Source organism: Agelaius tricolor, unplaced genomic scaffold (assembly GCF_023055355.1).
Source record: "Agelaius tricolor isolate 1412-34295 unplaced genomic scaffold, bAgeTri1.0.p SCAF_18, whole genome shotgun sequence".
Taxonomy (NCBI): domain Eukaryota; kingdom Metazoa; phylum Chordata; class Aves; order Passeriformes; family Icteridae; genus Agelaius; species Agelaius tricolor.
The window spans coordinates 11544870-11570498 of record NW_027269278.1 but is presented as its reverse complement, the minus strand read 5'-3'; the positions used below and the strand labels follow the sequence as shown (position 1 = coordinate 11570498).

Genomic DNA, 25629 nt, shown 5'->3' with positions numbered 1-25629 from the left:
AGTACCTCTAAAAGATAACTACTGTACTTGGGAAAAAAATCTTTAAGATAATTTCATAGTGCTGTATTTCAGTTTTACTATAAAACTGCAGATTTGCCCTTTCCTACTCAAAGATTCACCACCCCTTGTTTAAAATGTGCTTTTCCAACATGAATCAAGCTTGCTGCTTTCCCTGTCCTCTCACTGGTGGTGCTTTACTCAGCAAGTCATGAATTTCTATGGGAACTTAATTACATTTCAGCTTGAAGCACAGGCAAATAAGCAACAACACTGGCCCTGGCCAGGATGACAAGGTGCAACATCTGGCACGTCCTCACAGAAAAGCCACAGCAGCTTGAACAGGGTTTATGATAAAGGTCAGTCCCTGCAGAATTTACACACTTGACTTGATGAGCTGAGTCAATGACTGAATTTATCCTCAGCCTGTTCCATGCCTGGGCAACAAACTCGAGAGTGATGTCAATACTGAAAACTGATGGAAAAATATTCATGGGCAAGATACCATGACGAGGAAAGGAAACAAACACCCAGTGCAAACCAGCTAAACCCCAAGTGCCCTATGAATACATTTAATGTATTTCAGTTAAATCCTTATTTAAAATTATTGGACATCACCCCACCCATCTAAGACAAAACAAGAGAATTGAATGTTTTTTTTGTATCCTGACAAAGACTTCTAAATTTCATGTTATCTTATTTCTAGAAATGTCTTATTCAAAACATACTAACATTTGTTTTTTTAAAAATAAATCTTAATATATGCCTATGGTTTTGTATTTCCCAACTACTAGCAGGTATACACTATAAGATGGAAGAATACTCACATTCTGCTAAGAAACATGACTTGCTACATAATGCATACTTTGTTGCAATATAGTATACAATATATATTTATGTTACACATAGTTAATACATGTATTTTATACATAATGTACTTTCTACAGTGTATTGTAACAGGCAATATATCTGCAAAATATATTTTGCTACAATACACAAGAAGATAAAGTTCAGGAAACAGGTGTGAGCCATCACTCAAGAGAAAAAAAAAATCCAAAATAATTATATCTGCCTCAGAATTGAGAAATCCATACTATAGTACATTAGAACTAAAGTCACAAATATTCTGAGGCTGAATAAACAGAAATTTAAGTACTGGCATATCTATTGAAATAAAACCTTACATTTAACTTTGTAGGCAAGAACCAGATCCCTCTATTGGAATATATACAAAGAAAACACCAGTGTTGCAAGAAACCACATATTTATTTTTTCCCTACTAGTATGCTACTTCAAGGCAAATATCAAGTCTGTTGTGTAAACACCTATTATTTGTGGACTAGTACAAACACTCTTGGCATTTTATTCAAAAAAAGCTGTTCAAGTAATATTATTTTTTTTTTACAGTAAGCATTTGGTATTGAAAAAATAAGGCTAGGAAAAATCTGATTGGGAAATCAGCTAAAGGTCAACACCTGAATTTTTCAGAACACATGCTCTAAGTTAAAGATTTCCTTTTGCCCAGCGTGAGGAGGGGATGGCACGTACCAGCTGTGGGCACAGGCAGAACTGCAGCAGCACCAGGACGACTCCTGAAACACTCCCCCCTCCCAAGAGGCTCAACTGTAACATGTGGGAAGGTGTCAAGATCCCTTGAACCCAATTTATAACTTAATGTTGGAATAATCAAAATTAAAATTATAAAAAAGCTGTTAAGTCAACACGAAGTCAATTGATTCATTCCAAGTACTTTTTCACTCCCTAAGATCACATTTTAGTGGCTGTTAGCATATTAAGATTTAATGGCTTCATCAGGGATGTAATGCTTCTCCATCCTATTTTGAGGACTTCTAAAACTGTAATTTTACATGACTGCCAATACAAACCCACGAGTTACCCTTCCTCTTTTTCAGACTTAAGATAATGCTGTGGGATGTGAACATGCATGTGAACATGTGTAATAATAAATACAAGATACTGATTAACTCAATATCCATGAATTCATGTAAGTGTATCTGGAATATTATTAATCAGATGAGTTATTTGAATTTGCATATATAAGTTCTACTAGAGAAAACTCAGAAGCTGACAAATACTTTAACATTCTTTTAAAAATCTATAAAGCTGTCAAAGTTCAGCAAACCCCTTAATCTAGCCAAAGCTGACTAAAATGAAACATTACCCTCCTGAAACCCAAGCAAAGCATCCTGGTTCAGATAAACTGGGCCATAAATGTCAAAGGATTTACTTGCTGTCTTCAAATCAGGAAGACTCCATTAGACTAGAGAGCACTGACTAGAACAGGCTGTAAATTTTGTTAAGTTCAAAACTCAGTCATTTCATATTTTTAAGAAGAGCATATTAAATTTTGACCTGCAGGTATTTCAAATTTAATTAAGGTTTCTTTGTCCTTCATAACTACTTGTTTATGGAAATGCAAACTGGCTGGCTCCAGCTGGCAGTGGCAGGCATGGGGAGGATGTCATTTTCCCAACTTCTACTTTTTCTACCCAACCCCTGCCTATTACAATTTCCCACAGATAAGAAATGTGCAGCTCCATGTTTTAATGGTGTACATGTAATCCTCTAAACCTTGCACAGTGTGAAAAACTTGTTTACCATCATTTCACTAATGCAAAGAAGCAATTGCCACTTTCATGTTCAGCTGCTACAAAAACTAGTTTAGGTTCAGAAGAGAAATCTAAACTGGTCAGAGTAAAAAAGGCACAACTGAGGCCAGAGGTCCTTGACTCCTCCATCTTCTAAAGAGACCTCCAAGAGAGACCTGTTCTATCAGACCCACGATAAAAACCCCTCAAATTCCCACCCCTTCCCCTGCACAACATATAATCACTAGAAATATGATGTCCAAATGTTCTCAGTGTTGCAAACATGGTCCAGATTATTAGAATAGCTCTTAATGATCAGAAATTGTATCTAATTATGACTCTAGTAAAAGGCTGCTGTATACAAAACAAACACTAACACAAAACCAAATTGCAAAGCAAAGCCTGACCTTAACTGGTACCCCTGGAACCACATTGGCTAGTTAATGAGTACTACACAGCATTCAGCTTTTTGCACATTCTGTTAGTGTATTCTGAAAAGCCAATATATTAAAGAGATGTCAGGTTCACTAATTACTTTAAGAATTTAAATAAATTGCATTGCATACAGAACTGTGTACTGTACAAGTCAAATGGAACTAGAAGACCAGCTTTAAAAAGGAAGAGCTGTGTTGTAAAACATTTAGCTTCAGGTTTTATAAAGGCAGAAAGACCAAGGCTTAAAAGCTTTCACCTACAAATGTCTCTAGAAAGCTGAGAATAGCCTTACACTCCAAAACATTAATATTATACCAACTCCCACTCCACTGGTAGTATCCAATCATATTTGACAATTTAGTTATGATTCTTCACAATATACAAAACACTGATTCTTGTTTAGGGGACCTAGTGCAAAATTTCTCATCTTGGTCCAACTCAGTAAGCTACTCTAAATACTGGCACATGCACCAACATGTTCCTTACCACATTTTCCTTTATGTGTCTGCAGAATGCTTACCACATTTCTGTTGTTCCATGGGGGAAAACCAGAAGTCACCACACAAAACACTATTTCTTAGTCTTACAATAGAACGAAGGAGTAAGAGAGACTCAGCTACTTTAAATTAAGTTTGGACATAGCTCATTTTCAGCATTCCTGCTATAGAACTGAACTAGAACTTGACAAGAGATGTCAGTGTCTAAATCCAAAAACCTCTGCCTTCCTAGAACACAATTTCAAGATACCTAAATGCTTGTTAGTATTAGTGCTGCTAAACTAAGTGAAGGTCAGGATGTTACAGAAGTCATTGCACAGTTGATGCTCTACCCATCTAGCCACATCCTGACAGCAAGCAAGTAATTCACAGATTGGTTTTACTTCAAATTTAACCAACAAGCATAAAAATGTTTTTCCACAACCATGCTCTTGTGCAAAAGGCCAACTCAAGACTTCTTTCCTGTCCCCATGTTCCACTGCATCACCTCCCTCAGTTGTGTTGATGCAGCTGTTTGTGAGACAATACTGAAAACCGAGAATGATACTCAGCTAAGAAAGTGGGGCTTTGAGGTTGTGGGGGCTGGGGTTTTTTAAATAACAAAGTATCATTGCTCACCACATCACTGGCTGGTTTTGAGCATTACTCTGGCAATGCTTGTACTGACATGGATGATGAACAACCAAAGTAGCAGCTTTCCAAATTCTGCCACTAGAGAGAAGTCCTGACCTTCTAAATCAGAAGAAACCATGAGGTGATCTCCCTATACAGAAACCACCTCTGCCATGACTGGCCACTGCAAATCTCCAGAGGTGGATCTTTCATGCTCCTCATCAAAACAGGATTCCTTACTAGTTTTAATTATTCTTCACCCTTATTAGTTGTTCCTAAAAGCTCCCATTCCTGAAAGTACTCTGCAAATAAATTGTGATTCATGCTGCACTGAAATTCCTCTTAATCCACAGGACCTTTGCTTTGTCAAACAAAGCTCCTCTGTTGGATGAGCAACTGTTAAAACTTCTTTAAAACAATATTTAAAAGTATTAATGGTCAGAGTGTGGCATAAATTTCCCCAATATGTTTCCATTCAGCCATTACGAAGCCATTTCCTTGCTCTGACAGGTGATACACATCAGATGGCGCACAGCCAACCCTGCTGGTGTTTTAGTTTAGTTTCAAACCTTCCCTCTTTGGAGGTGTTGGCTAAACGTGGCCTTTGTTGCAAAAATCACATGGAAGATCTGTCTCTGAAGCAAGTTTTTTCCTGATCCCTGACTTTGCAAACTGATTTATGCAGAGAGATACTTTTGTGGAGAGGCATTTAAGTCAGATCAATGTGCAGGACCCACATCTCACCCATCAATACGCTCCAAAATAGCTCAAACAATAAAGCTGCATATTATTTGTAACATGCAGGATATGACATTATTGTATATTCCTGGTCTCCTAACCATGGCAAGATGCTGCACCTTCATGATAGGATCCATCACTCAAATTGCTTCAGCATGTTCTGGAAAACCCCAGTCTTGCAACTGAAACTGCTGCCTTGCTAAAAAAAGGGGGAAACTCAAAGGATGCTTTAGAGATACAGGTATTATAAAATGGAACAAAAACTTTAGGAAGGTCTTCAGGTAAGGAGCCCCTTCACTTGCAGAATAAAGGCTGCATACCAGGAACATGAACTAAGATGCACAAGAGAGCCATCCAAATATCCAGGCTGTGATCACAATGTCAAGTTGGCAGCCTCCACAGAACAACTAACAGCATTCCCAGTCTAAAAAAATCTGAAGGCAAATCAATCTCTTCCTGCAGATCTCCACTGTAGCATAAATTGGAATCCTAACAGCAAGTATTTTAGTTCTAAAATAAACAACTGTATATATTTACTGCTCCTAGTCCCTCCTTGATTTATACACTAGAAAAAAGGCCTCCAAGGCATTAACGAAAGGATTCATGTTGCAGTCTTGCAAAAGGAAAAACTGAGTTGTTTTTTTTTTTTAAACAAGCACCATCTTGGAAGTGCAATTAGCAGCTAAAAGTACATGTTAAGCATTTAAACAGCTTTTTCTTTGGGACCTGCCTAAGCATTTGTAAACTCTCAAAGATGTCAGCTGCAGAAATTGCTCCATGTAAAAACTGAGAGTGCAGGTCCCCAAGTTTATGCCAAGACTCTCTTGTTGAATGGACTTGTACAGCCCTATTTCAATGTAAGAACATAAATTATGTCACTTAACACAATGCTAATAAACTTGCAGGCTATTGTACAATAATCACACTTCCAAGTGTGAAGCACCAACACTTTAGAAAGAACAAAACACATGAAACCCTGCAGTGACTCAGCTTGAGCAATTTATGCATAAAGCTTTCAAAATTACACCATGGAGAAGGCTAAATTTAGACTGGAATCAGTAATGTCAGTGTTTTGACATGGGAGGTAGTGTAAAACCTCAATATATGGATTGAAAACCCCAGATACTTTGTATGCAACTGGGCATGGCTCAACCTCTGCCTCATGCAACTAGAACAAAAATCTGGTGGTTGGGTCTGTGGAGAATATTCTTGTGGTGTTTTAACGTCACTGGCAGCTTTTTAAAGCCCAATGTACACAACTGTAATCTTTCAATACTACATATACTTCCTGTAAATAGAAATAAGTGTCAATTCTTGTACATCTCTTCAATTCTGAAGGCTGAAAGGCATCCTCATTCCTAAAGATTTCTGTGCAGCATCTTTGCCTAATGTGGCCCCATTTGAGACTGGGATATAATGCTCAGACTGCACATACAAAAGTGCACAGCCAAAAGGATGTGACAAAAACAGATAATAATAATTTAAAATTCACCAGTCTGTTAGCAAACAGAACCAGGGCCTCTGCAACAGGGACTACACAAGTGGATGAAGAATTCTGGTTCACCACATGGACTCCTGGCACAGTGGTGAGCCAAACAGCATGGCACAGTGTGCTATGAGCACTAATATTTAAGTTTTTTGGCAACAGATTAACAGAACCATTTTCAAATATGGATTCTTTTGTTCATATGCTGGGAAAGAATTTTTAGTTTGCTCAGTCTTGGAGCCATTTTGAAGACAGTGGTTTCCATCACAAACATGGCACTTGGTTTAAAGAATGTCTTGCTAATATCTAGTACAGCCTTATCTTGAAAAGGTACCATGCTCATTCAATTTGTGACCCTTCATAACATGTTTTCAAGTCTTCATGTATAAAATGTCAAATGTATTTACCTGCCCCTGCAGTATTAGTTTCATCTATCTTTGTATTTCAATTCTTTCTCTAAAACTCAAGCACAGTAAACAGCCTGAACATGAGACTGTATTCAGAGTTCAACTTCAGAATGCAAACAGAAAAGAGATGCTTGGGAGGATCCTTTTTAAACATGGGCAGATCCAAGCGATTCAGGTGAAAAGTGAACAAAGAGTTAATCCAAATGTGAAGGGCTCCATTTCAGTAATAGCATGAATAAACCCCCACAGAAGGCTTCATTGCTAGCAGCAAACTCCACAGAGTCCAGATGAACCAGCAGGAAGAACAGAGGGCGGATAATCCTGTAAAATTACCCCAGTGGAAATGTTGATAAATTCCCAATTACGAGACCTGCTCTAGAATGAAAAGAAATGCGAGATACAATACAATTACCAGTCAACACTTGCACATCTTTGTATTTAAGCCAGACAAATACCACAGGTATTTCTTAATCCCTTGGATTTTGAATTAGTTACCCACTGTGCCGAAATCTAGATTATGAAAATAAACCCCAGAACTCAAATGAAAAAACAGGCAATCTGCAACTAGTTACAAAGCAAATACCCATCCATGAATTCCTATTTTCAGTGATACAATCTTCTATGTGTTTGTGGAAATACAGATGGCTGTATTAAAAAACAAACAAACAAAAAAAACAAAACAAAACGAAAAAACACAGAACAAAAAAAAGCCAACAAAACCTTTAGCTTACTGAATTTGTTTTGAATATAGTTCTTACATTACACAAAGCAAAGCAGTAAAGAATCTGCTTAGAGAAGACCTCTAAGATCATTAAGTCCAACCTAGGACTACAACCTATAGGTTTCATACTAATTTTTAATATTTGTGGAAAAAATGCTTATAAAATACGTGTTCACCATAGATACCAAGACACAAACAGGTGCATTACATATCTCCTTTTCTAAAGCCTTGTCTGATCCCAGGCTTATCGCTCTCCATAAAATTCTGGAGGAGGAAATGCTGTCCTGTGAGCCCCAGGACGGACCGGGGGGGTGCGGGAGCTGCCCACCGCCCGCTCCCCCGCACGATGCGGTTCGGCGGGCAGCCCAGGCGCTCATTCCCCGTGCCCCAGGCAAGGAGGTGACCCCGCTCGGGCCCCGCCCGGTTACGGACCGACGGCGGGGCCGCCGCGATTCCGTTCGCAGCCCCGGCACCGCCACCCCCCGCCCCAATTCCCTCTGTTTATCCCTGCATGCGCCTGTCCCGCGGCCGCGCGCGCCCGCCCCCCGCGCCTCCCCATTGGCCGCCGCCGCTGTCACTCACGGCCCCCGCGGCCCCGCATTGGCCGCCGCCGCTGCCACTCAGGGCCCCAGCCCGCCCCGCCGCTCCCTCCGCCGGAACGAGCGAGCGGCGCTCCGGCCCCGGCGCCAGCGCGGCCGCGGCTCCCGCTGCCGGCGGGGCGGGGAGGGACGGAGGGCGGGCGGCTGCCGCGGCTCCTTCCGGAGCAGGCGAAGCGCTCCGCTGACAGGCAGCGCTGCCGCCCCTCGGTGCGCGCCCAGCCAGGCGGATCGGCCTCCAGGGAGGCAGCGGCGCGGGGCGCCGTGCGTGGAGGGTGGACGGGCAGTTCCCCCGATTGATGTCATTTCCCTCGGCCTTTTGTTAAATTATTTTAAACTCAATTGCACGGTGAGGGAAAAAAAAAAAGCCAACGAAAACAACAAAACCTACCAGCACCAATAATAATAACAACAACAACAAAAACAAACAAAAAAAAAAAAAACAACTTCAGGCTTCCAGATGCCATTATACTAATTTCTCTTAATTGCCTCTCGATGCAAACACAGCCGGGCTCCTGCGCGGCGCCGCCCGGCCCGGCTCCCTCCCAGTCTCCTTCCCTGCCTCCCGCTCGCCGGTGGGCGCTCGCGGGGCTCGGCCCGGGCGTGCGGAGCCCCCTCCCCGCCGCCCCCGCTTCCAAAGCCGCCGTTCCCCGCCGCCTCCCCGGCCGCGGAGCCTCCTCCGGGCGTCCTCGCAGCAGCGACTGCCCAGGCCCAGCACACCCCCCCCCCGGACGCCCCCCCGCACGTCCAGAGGGGCCTCCGGCCCCCCTGACACCCCCGAACGTCGCGGCGCGGGGGCGTCTCCCCGCCGAGCCCAGGGGTCCCCCCTGGCCGTGCGACCGCCGGTTCCCCCTCAGCGCACTCCTCCCGCAGCGCTGCCCCCCCACCCCCCCGGGCAGAGCCCCCCGCTCCGGGCCGGGCGCCGGGGCCGCCCCTACCTGTGGCTGCAGCATCCCCGTCCCCCCGCCGCCCTCGCTCCGCCGCCTGCCTGGCTCTTTGTTTCCTGCCGCGGGCCGGACGGGAGAGCGGCTCCCCCCCGCCTCCTCCTCACACTCATTGAAAGCAAACAAGCATCATGGCGGCGCTGGCGGCGGCGGCGGCTGCGGGCGGGCCGGCCCCCCTCCTCCGCCTCCTCCTCCTTCCTCTCCTCCTCCTCCTCCTCCTCCTCCTGCTCTCCGCTCCGCTCTCCGCCCCACCTGCCCAGGCCGCCCGCACTGCGCGCACGCTCCGCGGCCGCGGAGGGAGGCCGGGGAGGGGCGGCAGGGCCGCGGGGGGATGCGGAGGGAGGAGTTCGGAGCGGGTTTGGGGGTACGGCCGCAGGAAAAGTGGGTGAAAGTAACGGGTGGGCTGCGGAGGGAGGCTGGAAAGCCGTGCAAGTGGAGCATGGCAGGGAAGGGGCTCCTAGCAGGAGCCCGAGGAAGGCGAATGGGAATAGTCACTTGTTTGGAAAAGAACTTTTAAATTCTCCTGCAAAAGCCCAAGTGGGGAGCTCAGCCTTGAAGTGGATAAGCTCAGACACAGTGCGGGTGATCGGCCAAACGCTTTTTAGGAAAGACAACATGTCTTCTATGTTTGTGTTTTTAATGGGAAACCAGTGCCTTGGATCCTGTGCTGCGACGCACTCAGGAACAATGTTTACTGTGAAATGTCCCCCAGAATCGCCAGCAACACCTTTTTGAAACTCATGTTGTGGCTCCGTAATTTTCTCCGTGAACTGATTATTGGATGCAAACCAAGATATTTAGAAAAATAAAGTACGTTCTCATTAAGTGTTATTACTGTCCCTGCACAACAAGACTTTATGATGAGAGATGCCAGGTGAAATGGTGGGGAAGTGCCATCCATGGTGTAATACTAGCAAAAGCCTAAATAATGACTTCCAAATTAAGGATTTCGTCAGTTTTTCAGAGGGTTAAAATGCTGAATAATCGATGATGCTGTGGCAAATGATCACTTGGTACACACCACTTCATCCAAAGGAATAGTGAAAACAAAGACACTGTCCCACATACCCAGAACTGTCCCAGAACCCTGTTTATGATCTGGGAAAGCTGAATAAGAATTGAGGCCTCCATTTAGGTATAAGTGGATATATAGCTGGAAATAAATGGCACTCACACTGTTGTGCAGTGAGGCATTCTCTTTTAACTCAGTGTGAAAGAGGATGGTGCCAGGTCCAGCTTCTGAGGAGCACCACCCCCATCCGTGGAGGTCAGTGCTTTGGAAAGCATGACCCTGGCATGCTGCTGACCAAACCTGCTCACAGAACATCCTCCACGGAAAGACTGACACTTGGTTGGAAATAATCCTGCTATACTTCAGATTTCTGTTCAGCCTTATCATATCATATATCTGAAATGCTCTTGGATGATAAACTATCTCCTCTCCACATGGTGCAGTCCTGTGCTAAGATATCCGAGCCTGCTCCATTACGGATGCGCACGGGCTCCGGCAGAATGCCGTATCTGCTTCCCCGTGTTGGTTGGCTCTGGAGAGCTGACAGTCATTCACAACTGACTCCAGTAGCTCTACATGTCATTCTCCTCCACTGCATGTCTTTTCTTTCTGATAAGCAGCTGTCCTGCACATTCTTCAGTTAATACTTTCTGGGTCAGATATGGCCTCAGTAGACTATATCATTTTGCCCAGAGCTAATTCTCCAAAAGCAGTAGGAAAGTCTTTGAATACGTTGCAGGATTTTCCAGGAATTGCTGCTCAGCAAAGAAAATTCAGTTGATCATAAGTCTCTCGAAAAATGCTTGCAGGGAACCTTCATTCCTCAGGGATGGATGCTGGGGTAATAGTACATTAAACATGGAAAGGTCTACTGACAAAGGCCTGCAACACTGCAAGAGGAGTGTTGCACCAATGGCAGAAAATACTGTAATTCTCAAATAACTGAGATAAGCAAATGAGAACATTAGAGAAAATATTTTAAAAGCAATTACAAACAATCCTGTATAGATTAACAGGAGATCCCTGCAATTTGGCAGATTTCAAACTAGTGAACTTTATTATGATTTTACAAGTTATTTATAAAAAAGTCAATATTTGGAGAGCCTAAAGTTACAGCCTTTTATGTCAACAATTTTTTAACCGCCAGCTTGTGTGGTTTGAAAGAGCAGAATGAAGTAAAAACAGGTATGTGGGGTTTTTTTTTAGAAACTGTTATGTTCCACTGAATTTCCTGTGCAGCAGTGCTATTGCTCATCTGTACGTCTGATTAACTTTTGCTCCCTGAAAGTGTTATCAGGCCTGTAACCAGGCAAACAGCAGAGCAGATGGCCAGTGCCAGTATCGGTGTTTCTGGTCTGGGTGCTTAATGAGATCTGAGAGTGTAACATGAGCCTCTTTCATTTTGTCTGTCTCACATGGCAGATATACTTGGTGCAAGTGCTCTGGTTGCTCAAGGTCACAGATTCATCAATCAAGAAAGAGCCCTTCCCATTAATCTTTTACCTGCCCATGACAGTTCCATACATCTCAGGAGCTGCCAAGTCACACTGAGTGCTGTTGTCCCGAGTTTGGGACAGTAGTGCTGCAAAAGACAACCAGGTTAAGGAGAAATTGGCCACCGTTTAAAACACAACATTAGATGTACTGTACTCTGAGTGTAAGTTTTCATTCATTAACTCTAAACCAAAAATGACTTTTTGTGCTGTGGAATAAGCCTTCAGCTGGGCCAAATCTCCTGTACCACACAATTGCATGTCCCACACTTTGCAGGTGAATGTCCTACAACATTTTTCAGCTTACACTTGGAGATGGAAGTATTTGGTGTGAGTGGTTTAAAAAATCTCAGTACCCCCATCATCTCCTCTCTGAATGCACATGTCCAAGTGGAGCTGGAAGTGTGCCTGGGAGGCCTCAGGGAGGCCACTGGGTCCCTTTGACCAACACTTACAGCTGGTTTGAGGTCCTGGTGCCTCTGTGCACTGACAGAGGGATGTGAAACTTGTGGTAGAGAGTTGTCTTTGTGGCAGAGCAATGGTACTTTTTTGCTTTATTTAAATTGCTAAATTTGGTAAAGATATACTCCTAAAATATCTATATGCACAGTAGAGGCTTGTGTGACTTCTAAGTTCTTTGTAGTAAAGAATGACTTTCATCCTGCATGGCTCATACATCACCCCAGCCTGAGGGACAGCAGGCACAGAGGGGTTGTGGCTTGTGGGATCTCTTGTGTCTGGGGTTATAGAAGAGGTGACCAAGGAAAGGTTCAGTCCTACCCACTCCCTCACTTTGTGCCCCCAGGAAATGTGACAAAAGCAACGTAACTGGAGGCAGGAAAGGAATCAAAGAGGAGAGCACAGTTATGGTAAAGCAGGGAGATAATGGGAAGGAAAGAAGGAGTAAGTGGGAGATGGAGAGGGATCCCAAATAGGAGGGCAGAGCCTCATTATGTCCTGCATTTTCAGTCTGTGTGGGTACAGATACAGGGATATGAACTGCAGCATGGCTTCCATGGCTGAGATCAGTGGGATAGCTGCTCTGAACATGGCATATGCCTAAAATGACAGGTAGTCTGAAAAATGAGGACTTGGAACACTCATATTGTGCTTCTGAAATCATTGCATTTTTAATGATTTCAGCCTTAAGTTTTATGGCCTGTTCTCCATCTACCGAGTGAATGTAAGAGCATCTTCTTTCACAGCTGGATAGTAAAGATAAATCTTTGATGTTTATTGAGCATTAAAACTACAGTGAAAGCTCTATACAAAAAGCATAGAGGCAATTAATATTCCTGCTTTTCTCTGCATGGAATGGAGTTCAGTGGTTTCCAGAAGACCTGTATGTAAAAAGGTAATTGAAATCTCCCCTTATGCATATCCACAACAGAGATGAATTCAGGAATTTTAATCCTGGGATGGCACAATTTGTCGGTAAGGGCTTTGCAGCCTTAGAATTACTTTAATATGCATTGTTAGACAAAAGTGGAATAAGTACTTTGAAAGAAACTGAATATGATCAAAAGCTTTCTTTCTAGAAATATCTGCATTTTAGTAGGAAGACTTCCACAGTGAGAAAGAGTTTTGAACTCCTTTTTGCTGGTTATGGATACTACCATATGACTCTGCCACCACCTGAGATGCTTGTATACTATGTTTAAATTACTCTTACAATTATTTAGATATTTGATAAACTGTCAGGGTTGCAGCAGTTTAAAGTGTGCATCGAGTCTTGTTCTCTATCTCAAGCCTGCAGGTCTGTGGAGCATTGAGTCGTTAATACTTCCTAGTGTGTACATTTGTGCTACACTGTAGCAGTGAAGTAACAGATCTAAGAATGCCATTAATTCTTACTTGTCCTAATCAAATATTAAGATCTGAAGTCTGTTAAGAAGCTGGATTTATGAACCATGATGTTGTTTACCTCTGTCATTTTTTAGACACAGGCTGATTCTTGCATGTTTTTGTTCCTAGAATCACTTCTCCAACTCTTGGTCACCTTTCTCCAAGAAGATATCCATCTTTTCACATTAGAACTAAGTTAATAATATGAAAGAAAATGTTAATGGTATGACCTGCCTGCATTCATTACATGGGCAGAGCTCCTGGTTGCATTCAAAGCTCTGCAAAAAGAGCACAAGGCTTTGCCTTTCATGGCAAAAGCTTTTATGTATGTGAGTGAATAGAGCAAATTGCTATGAAATACCTGAATGCCCAGTTATGGAGTCACAACGGAGAGGTTAAATGCCAAATAATGGCATTATTGATGTAAGATGGAAGGATTCTCTTTAATGGAAGGAAAGCCAGTGTTCAAACTACCCATCCAGATCATTGGTGTTTTCTACCATATCCTCTTCCCTTTGTACCCATTTTGGCGGCTTTTTCCTCTTCCTCTGTCAGCATCTTATTTTTCATCTTTATTCATCATCGCTTTCTATGCTTTTCTCTAGCAGCAGAAACATATTTACTTGCAAGCTGATCCCATCTGTGCTCCTGCATTGTAAAGCTTCCCCCTGCCGTGGCACTGCATGGCTGATGGAGCTTCATGCGACGGGTGGGAAGCTCCAGCTTTCCACAGTGCCAGAATTTCACACTGTGGGTCACGCAGGCAGGGCACTGCCCACTGGGCATGGGGCTTTTTTTTAAAAAAAAAAGAGGGTGGGCAGTTTTTTTCTGTGTAAGAAAATGCAATAATGCTGTAATCATTTGTCGCCTGAGCGTTCGCTGAAACGGAAGAGTGCGGAACTTTTTAATTTAATTGGGTCTCTCGTGCTCGCACTTCTTCCTGCTCATGAACCAGAATATATGAGGACTATAACTCAAATATACACTAAGCTCTCCCTGCTGCAGTCTCATCCCTTGCAAATTAAGTAGGATCAGGAATCAAAAGAGATAACTAAGGAGACCTATGTCCTGGAGGAAATTACCGTGAATTACAAAATGATGGTTTCTCTCTTAATAAAAAATTAACTAATGCTCCAGTGTGACACTATGGAACTCTTCAGTTTATAAAGGTAGTGTCTTTCAGGAAATATATATGTTAATCCAGCTGTCATGCATAAATTCTCATTTGGGGCCTGATCTAATTCCCATTGAAGTAGAGATGGACTCAATCTACTTAAATTTCTCCGTACAGTTTCACGGCTTTCCACTATCTTCATCTGTTGTATCACATTACTGTGTGTGGGTAGAGTTGCCACATTCCACCCATGACACAACTGTTTCAGTGGCAAGTGAAGTGATACGTGCATATGGTACACACAGGCTTTACACAAACCGTATGCTTTCAGACAGCTATCTGTGGATCTGGGGGACGCTGCAGAGGCTTCCTGAAGAAAAAGTCCATTTACTACATTATTAGGAAATGTAGCAAACTTTGTTTATTATCCCCATGATCCTACTTTTGATATTTGAGGCACGGAATGAGTCCCCCATTGTTTACCTTTCATAAATCAGCAAGTCAGATTAATTACTTTCAATAACAATAAAATGGTTGCACGAGGATTTTGGAATCAATCTCTTAATATTATTATTTACTGTGTCAAATCTTAGGCCCAAATTTTGCTTATTTAACAGTGAGCAACTTCATAAAATTTCCAATTAAATTATGCATAGTCTTCTTTATGCAATGTGTTTCGCATTTTCAAGATGTTGAATGTCCTCATTACTGAATGTTTTGTATAGGAGATTATTATTATTTATCTGAAGAATTTTGGCTAAGGGCAGTCTCTGGTTGGGAAAAGACCCTCCAGAGAATTTATAAAGTACCCTTTAATCTTGAGGCTATTATTGGCCTACTATTCTTGGGGTTTTTTTCATTGGCAGTTGCAAAAAAATCACAAAATGACCAAATAAATTCAGCTGGTAGTTAAGTGTGGCTATTCCTGTAATAATATTATCTGAATTGACAAAATACTTTCCTTAGGACATCAGGTATGCAGAGAGAGGGGACAGCATAGTATTGAGTCAAACACCAACACAGCCAAAATAATTAAATATGAAATATTTCAGCCTCTCTTGCAGCTACACATTAGGTTGCTCCCCACCCGCAGGGCCAGATCCATTGCTTTGGGACATGCTGGAGTAGGATCAGCCAAGGCAGTGTGGGCACATCCATGTGTGTGAGCTGATCACCACAGGATGCCCCTGCACTCAGGGGAGGCTGCAGCACCTTGGGGCTCGATTGTTTTTTGAAGGCTTTGAAGGCAGGCATTGGGGCTGAGATGATGAAACTGGAAGAGTTTTGTTTCCAAGCACTGGGGGACCTCACTGAGCGGGGTGGGAAGTGGCTCAGTGTCTGCAGCCATGCTGGCTAAAAGGCTGCACCATGGAACAGCTTCTACTCAAAAAAAGGGTGAAAATCACTGCCTGCTTCCCAGGTGATCACTGCAAGTGACAGGAAGAAAATTTGTCTGTTTACAGCTGATGATTGGTGTGGTACATTAAGGGCTTTTCCATTCCTTCCAAAATATTAGGCACCTTGAATAAATGCCCCCCAGGAGGGACAAAATGCCAAGTTGAACAAGTCACTGATCTGACCTGCTGTTTTTTCCTGTGTCCAGAACTGTTGGTCTGCAAGATTAAAAAAAGGACAAAAATTTGCCAGACAAAAAAAAACCCCAAATGTTTGAGCCTAATGCAGCAGGCTCAGGCTAAATCACGTTTCCCAAAGTGTGGCTTTCAATATCAAGCCTACTCCTGAGGAACTGGCAAATGCTCAACGAGCACAACACGGAGACAACTGGCAGCCTGAGTCATTTTCACATGTGATTGTTGAATGTGACAGATTGAGAATAGCAAGGAGTTCGAGTTCATGCTATGAGAGTGAAGTAACCCAGCATCCACTCGCTGGCTCGAGCCTACGGAGAGATGTGGAGTGCTGTGGCAGAGAAATGCCATTGAGCCTTTGGAAAAATGGCTTTAACACACATGTTGTTTTCTTCCTTTGCTCATTTTTATTTCACCAGAGAATGTTTCTTTCTTGTCTTCATGGCAGATGGAAAGTAAGAGAAAAACCCTTGACATATTTGTAAAGCCTGGATTAATTATTTGCCTTTTTTGCTTTATTTCTGGTTACCTTTTGCCTTTCTACTTTAACTGATGCTGTATTGGCCTTTTTATTCCATCGTTCCAGCATGTTGGCTGTACAGAAATGGTTTCAGATAAAACTGGGGTACAATTGCTTATGGAAATGGTCCCTTCCAAACCAACCTGGTGAGGGCTCCTTTCAGAGCAAACTGCAGCAGGCTGGGGAAGACCAGGGGAGTTACCAATGAAATATCTGCTGCAATCCAACCTTCTGTTGCAGTTGATCAGAGTATTATATCTGAATCATTTATTAATTAAATTTAGCCATACTTTATTTTGACACATGTTCTTGGAAAAGGCAACTTCTCCCCAACTTCTTATTCAGAATTGTTTGACTGGTGGTCTCTGCCAGCCCAGCTGAGCACTTTGGCTGTTCAGGACATGTCTGTAATGTGTTCTGCACTCAGCTGCTGTTTGGAGTCTGCTGCTCAGCTGTGTAACATTGTCTGTGAGGGATTCCTTTGTTTAATCTTTGTAAAACAATGTGCTTGGTTAATTAGCTGTAGAGGTGTTTTGAGGGTTTTGGATGGGAGACACCATGGACCAGTGACATGTTGCAAAAAGAATTTGAGATGGGTAATGTTGATGCCCAGGGCCCTTGGAAAAAGAGAAGCCTCTGCACAGCTTGAGAAGGATAAAGGAAGATTTTTCATGTGTCCAGAATTTTTTCCTTTTTTTTCTCCCTCTAAGATCTTATGTGTTACCATAGGTTCAGGACATATGTGGCTCTTTTAACAATTAGAACCAAACCCTCTTACTCCCTTAATTCTTTCTTCATCAAGACTTTGGGAAGATGGTGATTCCTGGGAGCCCTTTGGCTACAATGAATGGTGAGTACCTGGACTGACTCCACTGGTCCCTGTTCTGTTCTACAAATAATTATAGGTAATGTATTAACACAGAGAGCTGCCTAATGCACTGGGCACGCTCTGTTTGCTCACCACAGCAACAGAAAAGGATCAAATGCATTCTTTGTCTTCGTGAGCTCTGGGCCGTTATTCTTGCCAGCCCGAGGTGATTTATTGCTTCAGATCTGAGTTGCCAGTCCCTGGTGGGGACGTGTGGAAGTGAAGTGACCTGTACAGGAATTGGTCAATTTAAACCCATATTTATTCGGTGAATCGTTGGCCTTCATGGCTGTTTGTGACAGCAGCTGCCTGTCAGGGATGTGCCAGGGGTGCTGAGGGGCCCCCAGAGAGCACCCAGGACGTGGATGTCTGGAGCTGCCAGTGCTGTTTTCTCCATCTTGGTACCTCCATGTCTGTCCATGCATCTGACACCACAAGGTGCAGAGCCTTGGCAATTTCTGACATTCCCTTTTACCTAATTTCCTAATTCCCTCCTCAATGCTGCTATTTGTTCAGGAGAATTCAACAAAATGTCTTCTCTCTGGAGTGACTGGTGCCCCTGAGCTCCCCAAGACTGGCCCTGCATGGACTGAAGCTGCTCTCAGTGTCCTGGAGCCAGAGTGGGACTTGGCTGTGGGGAGACCGTGGGTGCCAGGCCCTGCTGGGGACCCTGCTCTTCCAAATAATGGACAGCAGGTGGTAGCACATGTTCATTTCATCACTTTTGGGTTTGTTTTTTTTTTAAGAATTAGGCTTTGCAAAGCTTCATCTGATTTTCTAGAAAGGGAAGGGGTGGGAAGGCTGTTTCCGAAGAGGATGAGCACCTGGCTTGCTTCCAAGGTTTTCAGTTTTTCCACGAAATCCCAAGCCCCTGACATTTCTACAGACACTTTCCTTCTGTTCCTTTGCCGTGTAACCAAGAGAGCCTGTCTTGGCTTCCCTGCAATCCTTCCTGGATCATTTCCCTGTGGAAGTGCACAGGTAATGCTGAGCCAGCAGAGCAGCGGGGCTGGGAGCAGCAGAGAGCTCAGCAAGACTCTGTGGACCTGAACTAAAGCTGAATTAAACTGGTTGCATCAGCCACCAGGGCTGCTGAAAGAAACACTCTTCCAGCCCAAAATCCTCCTGAGAGGTGTGAAGGTGGCCAGGGCAGCGTGTCAGACAGGCAGGGCTGAGTCCACCCTCCAGCCAGCAGGCAAAATATACAGATCCCTCTCCCCTGCAAGCTGAGAGGCAACAGGAGCAATAGAAGCATTTTTAGACAAATATTCCTGCAGGGTTTGTGATAAGAGAATACTTTTTGTTGGCCTGGTGAGAGCATCTGCACGGGCAAAGGCACAGACGTGGTTTTGAAATATCCAGCCCAGTTAATCCATGTGTCAATAATACATTCATCCTGAGATTTATTTAATACAGACACTTTGTTTACTGCTGGCTTTGGAAATATTTCAGCTCCAATAAAAGTGAAAACTTGTTTGTTTTTTAATAACTGGGCTTATATAATTAACTGACATGTTATGACAGTCTACTATGGCCTAAAAAGCAGAGCTTCAATCACATGTCTTAAATGAAATTAAGACAATCTAACCTCAGGTTTCTTGTTTGACTGGGTTTATAATTGCTTTCAGACTGCCCTTACAAACGCCCACATGTGGACAACAACACCTGCAGTTTGGCCACTGGGATAACCACTGGGTTGTTTCCTTGTCAGCCCAAGGGAGGAGTGCCAGGAGACTGAACCCTCTTATGTGGCCCATGTTTGCAGGTGCAGCTGCTTTTGTAAAAATATTATGTGCCTAATCTCTTATATCTGTATATATCCATTTATAGCCAGGAGAGCAGAAATGCCCTAGGAAATGCTCTAGGAAATGCACTAGGAAATGGATACTGTCACAGGAATATGTGATTCAACTTGTTTTGAACTGTTTAAGTTTTCTCAGCATTGAACTATGAGCCTGTTGTAATTAAATTGTGTTTGAGCTTTTATGTCTTCATTTTGACAAAACAGAACTTTTCTTCTGCAGCAGCAGGCTGGGATTCTGTTCCAAACTTAAATTTAGAAAGAGAAACAATTTTCCAAGGAACTGGCCAGAATTTGAAATCTTCCAGAACTTCTGAGCAGTTTAAATTGGTTCTCAATGCACTCAAGTCACTGTGTCTTCTGTTTTTCAGTGCCAACCTGTCTCAGGCAGGTGCTTATTACCTTATGTGGCAATATAATCTTTTGTTTCATTAAACTTTTACCAGTAAAACCTCATTCATTTTCATCTGGATAATCTAGAAGATGAATTACCACTGCTTTCCTGAGTTGTCCTCCTGCTTTCCAGAGTTGCAGTTGAGCCAAACCCCAGCTTTTCCAGAAAAGTGAATATTAATTTTGTGTCCCAGTAGCTGGTAAATCACATGGTAACTGTTAATAGCAAAAATGGCTCCTCAATGACATTGCATTTTTTGTAAAGTTATTTTTTGTAAAGCTTACATTAGGAAAAAATACTCTAGTTAACCATCCTATGAAAGACACATCTGAAGAAGAGAATAAGGGGGTTTGCTAACAGTGACTTATTTGTTCTTAAGTGAATGTAGAAGTAGTAACTGATATGAAATTGCTGGTCAAACAGCCAAATTCTGACGTGTAATTGCAACATGCTGCTTCAGAAGGGTGGTGCTTGCAGAAATATCAGAGTATGTAAGTAAAATTCCCTTCAGGATGGGATGATAGGACAGCTCTGGGAACAAGTCCTGAAGTAGACTGGGTGTCCTGCCAGTAACCTTCACTGTGGTGACGTGGGAGGAACCACCCATTGTAGGAGTGCAGATGGCTCACGTTATTAGAGATGTCCCCAGCAGGCTGGTCAGTTCTTTATTATTTAATTTCAGGACAGCAGGGAACATGCTATTAATTAGAGAAGGGATGTGGATGTGCAGGATCCTGCCCAGCTCTGTAAACAGAACCTAAAACCTCAATCTCCCTTCCATCTTCTCATAGCTGGGGTGGTGGTATCAGGGGCTGGACCAGGGTCCAGGACAAAATCCTTCCTTTGTGTGACATACTTGGGCCTCCCAGCCAAAGAACCCGAGTGGTGAATAAACACCAGCATGGAGGTGGAACTGGGACAATCTGGTTTTGCTTAGTGGTGTGAATGATTTTAGATTTGTTTCTCAGTCCTGGCTTTAAAAAAAAAATAAATATAATTTCTCAGAGACAAGTCACAGGCCTTCATTCAGGAACAGAAACACTTCAGTCTGAAAGGCCAAGTGATACAGGTTTTTCTCAATTTGGGAAGCCCTGCCATTCGAGCCTCTTGGTGGTGGTTCACACGGTGTAATGCTTAAATGTGTCCCTTGACTGCCATTTGGTGCTGCTTTCTAGCCCAAGTGACAACATGTGCTTGCCTTGAGAATAAAGTGATGTTCCACTTAATTCTGGCCCAGAACAGAGCTCTTCTGTTGTTACTGGTGGGTGAGCAGGTTAAAGGCTGTGTCCTTCCCTATTTTAGCGGAGCTGTACATCAGCTCTGTGGGATGTCAGAGGTTCAATTCTCTGGCTCCTGGCCAGGACAGACAGGAACTCCCTCAGTGTCCTGCTATTAGATATAGATGGACTAAGGAGAGCATTAGTAATCAGAGCAACTCCACCCTGTTTGGTGGAGACACAGCACCCTAATGGGAGATTCCCATGGAAAACTCTGGTAAAGCTGATAAGAATCCACAGCTGACCTTTGATGTCTGCAGCTTTCAGATGCAAAATGTTTAAATTAAGGAAATGGTGAATCTGAGGTGTTCCCAAGTGGGTCTGAACAAGGGCAAGCCGAAAATGTATTTAGAGCTTTTACTATAGATGTGTGGGTTTAGTAAGGTCCAGCCAGAGGGAAAAGGTTTTCCTTTCTAAGAGAGGATGCTGTGGCCAATTTCCTTACAGAGCCCAGATCCTGTGAGTCTTGTTTGATAGGGAAAAAGAGCTTCTCAGCTGGAGCTTTGCCTGAAGATATTCAGAACATACCTGTGTTTTTCTCAGCTTACACAGTTTTCATTTAAGTATTTCTGGTGCTGAGGGGATGCTTGTGGAGGTCAGGATTGTTCAGGCTGTTTTATTATGTGCATTTTTCTAGTGTACATGCTGTAGGCTTGTACAGCCCTAAGGAACACGCTGGCCCTGTCACAAACTGTATCTCTCCAGCACAGCACTGAATGAGGAAAATCATAACACAGTGCAGCAGGTGAAGTCACATTCTGGCTCATCCCCACGGGAGAGCTGGAAGAGGAGGAGCAGCCCAGGCTGCAGAGGGCAGAGGGGAGAGGAGGTGATCAGCCTGCAGGAATGCAGAGGGGACATCTGCTCCAGAGCCAGCAGTGACAAAGCCAGTGCAGAAATACCCTTTGTTTCTTGGATGGGAGAGTTCTCATGAGTTCAGATGGAATTCTGTCAGTCATCACTGAAAAGCAGACTGCAGCCTCAGTCCTGCTTTGTCCAAGAGTGGGATGTGTGGGTTCAGATCAAAGGACCTGCTTGGTTCTTACTGAGTATGGGCTCATCATGGCCCTACAGAGCATCTCAGTGCTTATGAAATGAATGGGGATAATTTTGTTGTTCTTACTGAGGCTGGTGGTGTATGTAAATTCAGTGTTGGAGTTTTTTGCATGGTTATAAAGTCTCTAGGAGAGAAAAAAGTGATTTAATGGAAACATTCAAGCACTTCTAAAAAAGAAAGTTTTCCTTCATGCTGGACTGACCGAATTCAAATGAGGCTTCTCAGACCACCTCTTCAGCTCAGATGAAAAATCCAACCCACATAATTCAGGGTGAAAAAAATACTTTTAAAGAAAACTACCTCTGTTAGCATCACTTCCAGTAACTTTGTTAGTGACACAGAGTTCCTTGGTGCGTCACAGGGTGTGTTGGGTGTATTACACTATGTTGTTATAGGGTGTAAAATCCTCCTCATTTGGCAGGAGAGCTGTTGGGCAGTATTTTGAAGGGCCTGTAGTTTGTCCATAAAAGACCTTTGTTTTTGAACTGCTGCACTGCTATGCACGGGAAAAGTGATGCTCCATATAACTAAGTTGTAAAAAACCCCAGATATTTCTGGGCTTAGCCCTAACTGGTTACCACTGTGGGCAGGTGTAAAAGACTTGCTTTTTGTTTGTTAGTTGTTTGTCATATTTTTTAAATGTACTAAAAGATTAAAAAATGTTGCATAAATATGTCCTAATCATCAGATTTTTAATACAAGTTCTGCCTGCTCTGTAGTGTCTGATCTACACTGTTACTCACAGAAGTGACTGAATAGATGCAGATGTTTTCCTTCCTATATCACAAGTAACAGCTGAACACACAAATTCCAGCTTTTTTCAGTCAGAACTGATCATTGCCTCATACATAGCTTAGTAATATATAAAAAGTAGGTTTCAAAATGTTACAGGGGACTGAGCAATTGTCATTTTTGTCCACTTTATAACCCAAACCACAGAATTCTCAGGGGTTTTCTGTATCCACTCAGGTGCTCTGGTCAAGCCATCAGCTGTAACATAAAGATATTTGAGCTTCAGTAGGTGTAACTGGCCCCAGAAATCAGGAGCAGGGTTGGGTGCTTCCTGGATGGCAGAGGTCTGGTTTGAAGAAAGACCAGCACTGAATGCCAGCTCAAAGTCATCAATGTTCTCCCTTTGCTCATTTAGATCTGTTTCTTCCCTCTAATCAATAGCTGGCCTTACAGCATTGGGCTGTGTTACAGATGATCCATGTGCACTTAGCAATATTAGAAAGGGGGCTGTGATGTGCTGCTTCTCTTTGCTACCCTTCCCAGAGGGACTAACCACAACTCCAAGGGACAACTACTCACTTCCAAGCATTTCAAAGGAAGTATCCTGGATGCTCATCTCTGGAAAACAGCCAAGAAGCTGAACTGGAGAACAAGCCATTTAAAAAGAAATGCTATAAAATATTTGCAGTTTGCTTTCTACAAACCAGGCTGCCTTTGCCTTTGGTGAAGGGCCCCAGGACAGTTGCCCAGTGGGGTATTTTAGGAGGGTCCTGGGGGTCCTGGGGTCCCAGTTCTGAAACCAGCAGCAGCAGGAACAAGGCTGGTGTGCCCTGGTTTGGCTGTGCCTGCAGGGAGGCACTGCAGATCTTCCCAACACAGAACATTTTGCTCCATAAAAAGTCCAGCTCAGCTGTGCCAGCCATGAAGCAGAGCTTACACAGATCACTGGATTTTCCACTATTGTTCTGTTCAGTAAGAAATGGGAAGGAAAATTAACTCTGTTATCACAGCTGCCTTTGCAGGGAAAGGGGTGGAATTTATGACCTGGTTACAAGCATATTATTACTTAATAGCAATTCCTAAGATCTTTATTTGAGGGTAAGATGATTTGGGGATAAATACCTATTTTCAACCAATAGTGTTTCCTTTGGTTCTTAGTAAAGCTTTAGAGGTGTTTCGATTCAGGCACATGTGAACACATATGCCGGGATTTTTGTAAACCAGCACCTCCCTCTTCTGTCACCATCTCCTTGTACCTGCCCTGCATTGTCCTTTTCCAAAAGTGATATGGCTCTTTCTCCTTGATGTGGCAGCTCCTTCCTCTGCCTTTCTCCTGGCTTTAGTGTCTTGATCCCCTGCCCTACTTCACTCCAAAGACCAGGACTCCTCACCCTCAGATCTCCCTCTGATTTTTATTTTTGCTGCTGTGTCACCTGACTAGCTATGACTCACATAACAAAAAGTCAAAAGAAGGAGAGGTAGTGTTAATTTGGGGAAAAAACACACTCTATGCGTGTTAAATGTTTTAAAAACATTAATATGTTTTGTGCTCTCCATCCTCGTGGCTCTCACCATGGATAAATTTGCAGCTCTCCAGAAGAACACACTCCTCAGCACAGCAGGATCCTGATTTGATCCTAATTGTGACTGCTGGGCCTGAATAGGCTGTTAGTCAGCAAAGTGCCCCCTGCACACAGCAGGTGTTGGGCAGCCTGAGGTGTGTGACAGATTATGTGCCAGCTGTCCCCTCCCTGCCCTGACTGACCTGCCAGGGGAGGGCAGGGGCACACAGACACCAAGCCCACGTGGGTACAAAACTTTGAGAGCTGAGAAGACTGAGTTTTGATGAGCTAAACTCAGGAGTAAGCCAAGCACAGCTCTTTTAGCTTAGTGACCACCTAAAATTTTTCAAGTGTAAACATAGCCCATTATACAATTTTTTAATCTGTAAAAGATTGCAAAAGGATACAGATACACAAACATTTAAAATTGTGTGTTCCAGACCACTTAACAGCCTATATAACCTTAAACATTTGAGAGCCTCTGATTGAACTCCACAAGAAAATATTCCATTGCAGGTTGGAAGCCCTCTGAACCCTTGCTGCTCTCTCTCCCAGGAGAGCAAAGTTATCTCAGAGACTTACACAATTCTTGTTTTGCATCACTGCTGAGGGCCCTGATGAGCTCAGCTGGCTGTGCCCCTGGCCAGAGCTAAAGCTGTGCAAACCTGTGCTTTCCCCAGTGGAAACTGCAGCCAGATAAGTCATCTTCATTTCATATCAGCTGGAGTTCCTGCAATGTGTAGTTTTATTCTGATAATATTAGCCAGTCATTTCAGATTTTGAGGGCTGCTTTCCTAATGGTGCAAAGGTGTAAGAGAATGGAATTCCCTCTCACTCACCAATGTGTACAATCCTGCAGAAAAATAACCTGACATATGAAGCTATTTATTAAAATATTTTTAAGTGGATAATCATGCTTGTTTGTATTCCTCTTGCATTAAACAAGTCACTCATTTATAAGATGATCCCTTTTATGTCCCACAGTACCACAGAACTCAGCAGTGCTGGTGCTTATGGAAGTTGTGCTGAATGGTGAACAAACAGAAAACTCAACCTCAGCTCCTCCAGAGGCACCAGCAAGAGCATCTGCTCTCTCTCAGGCTGGTTGGATTTAAAGAAGTGACAAACTATGGGATTTTTCTCTAGCCTTTGAGCAACCTTTCTTTTTTTAATGTTTATGTTTGTATCTGCGGGTGGTATCTGATCCATAAGACATGTTAATTGAAAACCTACTTTAATCATTAAAAAAATGTGGGAAATAGCTGGAGGGTGAAATATCAGGCTGGGATTATGAGACTAAAGCTGCATTTTACAAAGGAAAAC

At 43.2% G+C, this 25629-nt stretch overlaps 1 protein-coding gene across 2 annotated transcripts in view; it reads right to left on the bottom strand.

The window, feature by feature from the left end:
• The window catches only part of CNOT6 (CCR4-NOT transcription complex subunit 6), a 32665-nt gene extending 23450 nt beyond the window's left edge, over positions 1-9215 (bottom strand). Inside the window, exon 1 of one of the 2 annotated variants that reach the window (XM_071443301.1) lies at positions 9037-9215. The gene's annotated coding sequence lies outside the window, so the exon portion shown is untranslated. The remainder of the gene's footprint in view (positions 1-9036) is intronic. The other variant, XM_071443300.1, reaches the window with a different exon arrangement.
• Between the last annotated feature and the right edge of the window lie 16414 nt (positions 9216-25629).